We start from the raw sequence: 9,241 nt of genomic DNA, 5'->3' as shown, positions 1-9,241 counted from the left end.
GGTCGCCGAGTTTTTCGTCGACCGCGTCAACCCTTCGAACAGCGAGCTCCTTCGGTAAAATAATCATGCCGATCGTTCGTCCCATGAATCAAACACGTGAACTGACCTCGAAAATACTCTTTTCGTATTCTCCTGCCGAGATCGTTGCGCTCCGTAATTTTCAATAACCGGAAAGCGCTTACTACGATCGCTCGGCGCCCTTTCAAGATTCACACATGGCATAAATCAAAAAGGAATCATGGGCGTGTGCGAACTGTCACGCGTCCTCGCAGCCTACAAAAGGATGATTGGCAAGGTGGACGCGGGCAGCAATGGGAAGAAGAAAGACGCCGATAGGGGGTGAAAGAGGGATACCGCGAGTAGCAGGGTAAGGGGAGAGAATTCGATCCGCCTACAAATCGAGTTACGCGGGCTGTTGGAGATAATGATATTTATGCGCGTCAAGTGTATGATGTGTGGCCCGCCGCACATGGATCACACATATGTCTCGGCGGGAGAAAGAGAGAAAATGAACCGCGTCTAAACGGCAAAAACACCGACAACTACGAAAATGAGTCGCGCGACTCGTCCCGTGAGAACTGTACACGCATGTAGCTTTGCCATCCGCCCCGAATCAGTCAGAGATTTTTGAAGTTATGATTCGAATTCGAGTACGATTTAAAAGATTAGCAAACGAATGCGTTAGGCCGGTTAGTTCATCTTTTTCAATTCCGAGACTCGCACTCCCGAGGATGGTCCCGTCTTGATTTAAGGGAATCGAGGAGCTTCTTCGTTTGCAAGGAACATTGGACTTTATGCAACTGCAATACACGAAAGGATGCAACAGTAAAATAAAAGAGGAGCTAACTCAAGTCGCGTTATTTTTCTATTGTTCTTCTTACTTTATTACGATACGCTTTGTGTTCCTCCGCTTTTTTATACCAGTCTTGTTTACACATACATATATTTTCGTACCGTCACGGAACTTGTAGACGACTGTATGTACATAATCTTAACAGCGATATTATTATTCCGGCGTTTAATCGCATCCCTTTCCCCTACTCCCGATATCACGAAACGACTCGCCTCGCGACTGCCACGTCGCCGCTTTTCATCGTTCGTACAATGTTAAAAGCACGCTTGAAAAACAGAAAAAAAAAACAGAAACTTCTACCGCTCTGAACGATTCCCTGAATGTTATCAACAATAGTCCGGTACACACGACAAACAAACGACGAAGAATTCACTGTGCGTTGTTGTAACAAGCCGTCTCTCTGCTTTGCGATTTCAGGCGTTCAGCCCGACTGCTGCAAGAAACGTCATTGCGTGTGCACACGAGGATTAAGCATCGTGGGAGGAAACGAGTGGCTCGATTCGCGCGGACGACGAGGATCGTTGCGCTTTTCAATGAATACGACCGCGTAAATATTTATCGCGAATAATCCAAGTGTACAGTCCTGATACCGCTCCTCTTGCCGGGGCTCGTTCCTCAATTCCCGTAGCTCTCGCTCTCTCGTCAGCACTCTGACCCTGAGGGACATTCCTGGCGTGACGCGTAACGTCTATCCACCCAGACGACGACGACGACGACGACGACGACGACGATGACGGCCAGAGAGACACGGGTAGAGAAAAGCTTAGGCTGGTGAGCCACGGGGTTTTGAGCACGAAGTTTACACATTGTCATTTGGGACACGGCGCGACAGAGGGAGAGAACGACGAGAAACAGAGATGCACCGTGTGCGAGGAAGAAGAACCGCGACCGAAGAGAGAACGAGACGAAGCTTCGGATCGGAAAGAGCGAAAGGTGGTTTCGGATGGTGGAAGAGAAAGAGAAGCAAAGGGGTAGAAGAGGGAGAATTTTAGAGAGGATTGAACAGAGAGGAAGGAATGATCGGGGGACAGAAGGGAAGAGACAGAGAGAGAAAGGGTAACAGAGTCCTTCGTGGACCACTAGGATCCATCCCCACTAGACCGCCGTCCTTCGTGCAGGGGTTGCTCCGATGGAAGGGATATTCAGGGGAGGATTAGAGGGGTGGGGGTGCTATATAAGGCCGGCGCAAGGGGGGGAGAGCTCAGTTCGTCCAAGAGAAGCGTATCGGTCACGTCGTTGCGACGATCGTTCACTAAAAATCCCATGGAGCACGGGACTTGTCTTCAACACACACTCACGACGCCCGTGCTTGTCTTCATGATAATAAGAAGCTTCTCTACACTTGGACAAATTTTCCTGACACCCTGGAGGAGGTAACCGAAGGACACAGAAGACGGAACCACGCCGAGGATTCAAGGTGTTTTCAACCGCATTTCGGACGCAGAACTCACTACTGCTGCCGCTACTGCTGCTGCTGCTGCTGCTGCTGCTGCTACTGTTGCTGCTTCTTCTGCTGCTGCTGCTACAAAAACGGTAAGTGTATCATTGAGCTCTCGCTTACGTAACCTTGAAATGTGCTCTTCGCGAACGGAAGCCACACGGTGTCGAGATTAACTTGCGGATCGGGACAGATTGCAAATACGTATAGACAGTAATTCTCCATATAGTGAATCTCAGTTTTTATTCGCGAATCAGTTGTAATTCGAGTGCCGAATTATTAAAATCCATCGAGAGTTATTGATTGATCGATTGAGCTGGACCGTGGCTGCTGCCGCTGTAAAAGACGTGCGTAGAGGCTCGCTGTCGGTGTGACGTGGACGTAAATTACAACCCCCCGGCACTTTCATCTTCGATTACAGACGAGTTCACGTACGGGCTTTATGCTATGCATGTGTGTTTTCCTGTGTTCATTCTTTGCGGTTGAACTCGTTCGTTCCAAGCTAGAGTTTCGAGGCATTATTCCTGATTACATGCAAAAGCATGTCGCGATGTTTGATCGCGAAGTTAACGTCATTAGAACTTCGTCGAGAATCAAAAGAGGGAGCGTGTTAATGATTGCGAAACTATGTACGCGGAGTTCGTTTGAATTTTCTTTTTTTTTTCGCGAAGCTCGTCTCGAGAAGATTTTTATACCCAGACGATTCGACAGATAGTTTTATAATAATCATTAGCGTTCACGGTTAATTTTAACGAAAGCGACACAGTTAATTTTAACAACGATCGAACTCAGCTAAGAATGTTTCAATTATTGGAATCGTTTTTACGTGTGTAATTAAAAATAGTAGGTATAGGATTAAACAGCATCAATTACAGTCAACAGCATGCTGGTATTTGCCATTAAATTTAGTAACATTAAAACCACTGGTAGGATTCAATGTGTTTGGATCTCGATTAAGATTGGAAGACTCGTGTTAATATTAACATCCTCGTCGAGAACTATCGAAATGTTGCGCGACTTGCTTCTTTTTCATCTTTTTGCTGGTTTTTATCGCATCGTTAGGCGCACAGTTTATTAAAGCGAACATTCCAATGCATGTATACACATATCTGTTTCACGTTGACCTTACACTGTCGCAATGGTCAAAGATTAATGGTTCCCAAGAAACTTTATTTTCCTTCATCGTTTTTAATTCTCAAACAATATACTCAGCAGCGACGAACGGTAAAGACGAGGTCCGTGTTCCCGCTTTGAAACTCGGCGTCTGGCTCAATTTAATCGGACAAAAGGGGATTTCTTGCCTTATGAGATACGACAACTGAACGTTAAATAACCTCCGATGTGCGTATACACTCTAGACCCGACTAGGAAGAATAGGATTAACGCGCGCCGAGTTCCACGCGTGCGGTTATATTTGCCAGCTGCGACAGGAAGTCGGGTAAATGAATATTTTCGCTGAATGAAATTGTGTGGCGTACGAGCACGACATCCATTTAACGAGAGACTTTTGCTTCTTCTCTGTCTCCATTGCTTCTACTCCTATGGCTACCAATGTTAATATGTACGTCCAATTTGAACTGGGTTAACTGAAACGGGATCTGGTTTAAGAAATAGATGTATCGCATGATTGAATTCGAAAGGAACGTATATTTGTGCAAATGGATAAAAATGTTTAAAATGTACACCGGTCGTTTTTCATATACTTCATACACGTGCCGCACATATTTTTTCATGTAGCTATTTTTTTATGTTCGCAGAATGCGTACACGTTTTGTCATGCACCTTACGGTTTTGTCATGGTTTTAAATTAAACGAAGCGTTGGATAAAGTGTTTGCAGCGCTTTGCTCCGCGAACAATATATCGTTTGCAACAGTTTCGCAACCACGCTCGGGAAACAAAGCGCGTGTATTTTTTTCAATTTAATTCCCGCTCAAAGCCGCACGGCATCTACTTAAGAAAGTTTGTTTTTTATCTGGCCGCGCGGCCGTCGAGTCTGATTTACATACCATCTCTGTACCGGCGAAAATATCAAACTTTTTCCTTTCATTTTTCTCCGTTCGCCGCTTTCGGACATTGGCTTGCAAATTTTTCAAGCCTCGTCCGCCGCGAGCAGCGTATGAGGCAGCTTAACTGAGGTATCCGCTTTGTAGGGTCACGCTGAACCCGACTTAATCCTGTTAACCTATCAACACATTCAAAGCCTTTTACGCCTTACAAAGATATCTTCATTCTCAATCCCATTAAATCTCTCCGTCCAGAAGTTCGGGACACGAATGCCTTAAATATCAAAGAGGGGCCTTAGTCTTTCACAACGAATAGTTTATATTACGAACAAGAACGTACGCGGCGGCGTTCGAATTTTTCGAGATACATGCTACATTGCTTGTACGAGATCCGATATTTCAATAGACTTGCGCGGAGCAAGCTGTAGGAAGTAGACACCGGGGAAGCGTTGCCTTGTTAGTATTTCACCCGCTCGGTAATTAACTCCCCTAGATGACGGTAATGAAAAATCGATCCTGTCCTTTTCCGAGGCGTTGCATAACGTGGCTCCATTTTTTGCCAACAGCCAGATCCTTTGGTAATAACAATGAGAAACATTTGCCCGCCTGTATGCAAGAAATTTAATAAGGAAACGGGACATTGTGAGTATTCAACGATCAGAAAGATCTGTCCCTGTTCATCTTGGAGACTCTTTTCATCGGAATTCTTTTTTTTTTCTACTCTCGTACGATGAAAACGTGAAGAGCGTCCTACCGTTAATTAATACTAATATGACCGTGCCTCATTAACGGCTACATTCATTAAATATTCACACCGTGCAGGCAGGTTGTATCCAAGCCGCATCGATTCAATCCGTATTGTGAAAGAGAAACAGAATGAGAACTTGTCATCTGGTACCTTTCACGTCGCGTTTCCCTTTGCCTCGCGTCTCGCGTCACGGATATTCAGTCGCATTCACAATAAAACCGACGCGATCTCAAGGAACGTTCCTTCCTGCATCCCTACGCGCGGATCCAAAAAATTTTTTTAGTGAAGACAAAAGCCAATTCGCTATTCAGTTGCTCTAGGATATATCAGACATGATTGTTCGACGATTTTTCAATCGGATTATTATTTTTTATTTCAAATTACTTTACCTCTATCCGTATAATTGCGAAACCAATAAATAAAATCAATTGGAACTTGGGGCAACGAAAGAAAAATAGATACCGTAGAAGATTTGTCTCTTTATTTGACACGTGTGGAGCTACACTTTCCAATAGTTTGTTCCGCGGTCCATTAATCTCTTTTTTTGTCCGGGAAACACCTATATCGACCGGCTGCAAAGTTTGACCGAGTCTGATCGGTCCGGCGGTCTGTATTCGAAAGACCAGTCGAATTCTTACAAGGATTCCTTGAACTCCTTTCTTGAAATTGTTCTCCACGAACGGAGACAAATCTGTGGCATGGGACCGGATCGATTGCAGTTGAAGTAAAGTTGAAAGTTTATTTAACGGTACCGCTCCGGAACGACTCGTTCCTGTTCAAGCGTTAAATGTATAATGCAGAGACTGGAATGAATTAAGTTTATACACCGTGCGTATGTTGAATTAATAACCGCTCGATTAATACATAAATGTAAAGCCACGGTATGTTAACTTTTTCATTGGAATTTCCCCGTCAGTTTTGTCGTTTCCCACGATTCACACCGTTCCGCTTTCACATACGCGATTCTATTAAAACCATGATTTGCAATGTCGTGCGTAATCAGTTTTGATTTTTCTGTTCATTCTTCCATTACGAAAATTTTCGATTTCTGCCGAAACGTAACGCCGCGTATAGTAGATCAAATCATCGAGGCAAGATTTGTCGATCATTAACTAACTCGGATGGCTGATTCGTCACCCTTTCTACTCCACTTAACGATCTCTTATACCACCGAACCTCATTTTCCCGCGGATTTTACCGCGTATTGATTCCGTCGCATCGTCATCGCCAAATGATTTGTTTTATTCGGCCCCGCTGTAATATATGTATGTATGTATGTGTACGGAGGCACCGCGATCGTAGCTAGGAATCGGCGTTTCGTACAGGACGCTTCGCACAATGGCCAGGCCGTTGACAATGGCGTCGTTAGCGATGGCCTCGGGCTGCTCTCTATTCCTCTGCCTCCGTTCCTCACCCCCTCTCGCTATATCACCCTCTATATCTCTGCCTCCGTCGCACCCACGCTCGCAACCCCTTCCACTCCGCTCCTTTCTCTGTATATACGCGTCACAATATCTTCCTTTCACCCCCTCGGTATTTCTTTCTCCTCTCTCTCCCACCCTCCATCAACCTTCATTTTCTTAAACTCTTCCCTCTTTCGAGCCTCTCACTTCTGCTTTCCCTACTTACGTACATTTCTCCGTCTTTTTTTCCGGATTACCCCTCCCCGCTGGTCGCCGGTCTTTGTCTAACCAGCGTGACAGCGCGAAATGCAAACGTTCAGGTCCAAAGCCGACTAAGAGGAGTTTAGCGCCGGCGCTAAACGAACACCTCTGCTACCTTCGTCTACGCTACCGGCGAAACGGGGAGCACCTCTGCCAGCGATATCGTAACGATCTTTCGCAGAGAATCGCGTCCTGAAACCGCTCGAACAACCTTCATTCCATCGGCTATTTCTTCGTCCTCTCTCCTTTTCTACTCTCCTCTTTTTTCTTTTCTCCGCGCCGCGATGAAGCGGGATTTTCAAGGGCTTTGAGAAAAAGGTGTTAGTACACGGAGCCGGATTGAAAGGCGGCTTGTCTTTTTTCCTTTCTCTCTTTTCTCCCTGTGCACTTTGCTGGAATTACATGTAGCATAATTTTATTACCAACCAGCGCAAGGAATTAATCCAATCAGTAGAATTAAGTGAAATTGAAACATTGTTATATACATGATAGGAACTGAAAGTATCATTCCTTATTTATAATCTACTTATCATAACTGAAACTGCTTAGTTTTATTCTCAGCTACTTTTTTTTTACATTTACTACTGGAAAGGAAGTTTTATTAAAAATTACTTCTTGAGAAAGTACATAATTATTTGTGTGGACAAAAACGAAGTTAATTCAACTGACAATGAGTCAATTTAAAATCATACAACATATTATTCCGTCTTTAATTTGTCTTTGTGATCGGTGATAATAGGTAATCAAAGCTAATTCTGCGATTCAGACTTCGTACTCTTCGTCGTCGCTAAATCCGTACTAATTCGGTGAAGAAAAGACAAACGGACTGGATGCAAATCCTGGCTGGCAGGGGGTGGCTTAGCGCCGGCGCTAACCCGAATCTCTGCGACTACTCTATCGACTGGAAGTTAACTCAGCCGGCGATGTCGTGTAATGATCTCGCCGCGATTCACGCTCGTATCCATCATCGGACCGGTAAGAGAAGAGGACGAAAAAAGACAAAAGGAAAGAAGAGGGAGAAAATTTGTAGCGTAGTGGATAGATCGACGGTACCTTTTAACGCAGATGACAGGGGAAATCTAGAGAACGACACTGCGGTAGAGAACGGTTTCGCACTTAAAAGCCATTACTCGCCGGAACTTTCGACGGCCTCCCTTTAGTTTTCCAACTCCTGTCTTTCATTTCGCCTCCCTCTCCCTACTTCTTCTTCGACACCTCGCTTTTCGGGCTTCTCACGTACCTCTAGTACCGGATGACGGTCGCGCTGGACCAATCGACACGGTTTAGTTTCCGTTGCTTTAAATACAATCGGGCACACGATGCTCCGACGCATGCGCGATCGATGCTTCGCCGAATCTCTTTTCTTCGCCGTCAAACACTTCGTTCCGCTGTCCCCCATTTGATTCCGACGATCAGTGTGTGCGTTTGCAAACGAACGATTCTCGACAAATTGCCGACCGAATTCTCCACTTTATTCGGTCATTTACTGCATCCCATTAAATTCTCCCATAATTTGGTCAAGACGAGGGAAACGGTCAGCGGGTAGTTATCCCACTTGGACGGGTTAATTAACCACCGAGGTAACTCGAGAACGTTGCGGAAGGAAAAGGGAAAACGGGAACGGAAAAAGAGAAGAGGGACCGGGCCGATGCGGTGGTACACTCTCGCGAAATGATACCGTCACACTCGAGCCTCTCCGTTTGACTTGCTCCCTTTTTTTTGCTCCCTCTCCCACCGTCGATTTCGGTGTGCTAAATTTCCGGCCTAGATGAATTTCACGGTCCTTTACCCTTGAAAGTATAACCACGTTTGATATTATTCGGCCCCGGGATTTTATTTCGCTCGTTGCGTTTCTCATGAAAATTCAACAAGCGCACCCCATCGCCTCTGACATTCTTTCGCATACCCCTGAAATTGATGCACCTAGACTGCATTTCTCTCCTCCCCTCTTTTTTCTACATTTCTTCGGGAAAAATTCCAGAGCAGAGAAATCGCCACGAGTCGAATTATAAACGGATAAATCGCGAAGGTACGTGAAAAAAAATTCTGTGGAAACAGGATAATAATAAAAGAGACAAAGAGAAATGGAGCGAGCAGGGAGGGAATGTGCAAGCTCCAGCAAATTATCGCGAAGGATAACAGAGGGTGTCGTGTCATCCGACGGCTCGGGGGTGAAGTTTGTCTTTGTAAGGAAAGAATCGAGGAGAGAGAGAGAGAGAGAGAGAGAGACAGAGAGGATCGTGGCGGTAACAGGATTTTCGGATTAGGGTAACACGGTCCTGGTAATTGTTTCCTTGTCTTCGTTCAATAAAGGATCTCTTTACGTGGGAGCGAAGTTGAGCGGAGGGTTCGGTTGGTCATCTCGACGCTCATTTTGACCCGTGCATTCTTCATTGAATTGACTCGCTTAATTCCGTTCAACAGTAACGGAAAGTAGGATTCTTTAAATTATTGAAATAGGGATAGTGTTAAGGGAATATTTTCATCTTCATTTCTCATTGTCGTCTAGGTACTAGGCATTATGTATTATTACT

At 45.1% G+C, this 9,241-nt stretch overlaps 1 long non-coding RNA gene across 4 annotated transcripts in view; it reads left to right on the top strand.

Moving 5' to 3' along the window:
* The first annotated feature begins 2,072 nt into the window (after positions 1-2,072).
* Positions 2,073-9,241, top strand: part of LOC108632993 (uncharacterized) — a 63,132-nt gene continuing 55,963 nt past the window's right edge. For all 4 annotated transcript variants that reach the window (XR_003388741.1, XR_003388742.1, XR_003388739.1 and 1 more), the window contains exon 1: positions 2,073-2,386. This is a non-coding gene — a long non-coding RNA (uncharacterized LOC108632993). The remainder of the gene's footprint in view (positions 2,387-9,241) is intronic.

This window comes from Ceratina calcarata, unplaced genomic scaffold (genome assembly GCF_001652005.2).
Source record: "Ceratina calcarata isolate Rehan_Ccalc_2016 unplaced genomic scaffold, ASM165200v1 scaffold180.2, whole genome shotgun sequence".
Taxonomy (NCBI): Eukaryota; Metazoa; Arthropoda; class Insecta; order Hymenoptera; family Apidae; genus Ceratina; species Ceratina calcarata.
This window is presented reverse-complemented; position numbering and strand designations above follow the sequence as displayed.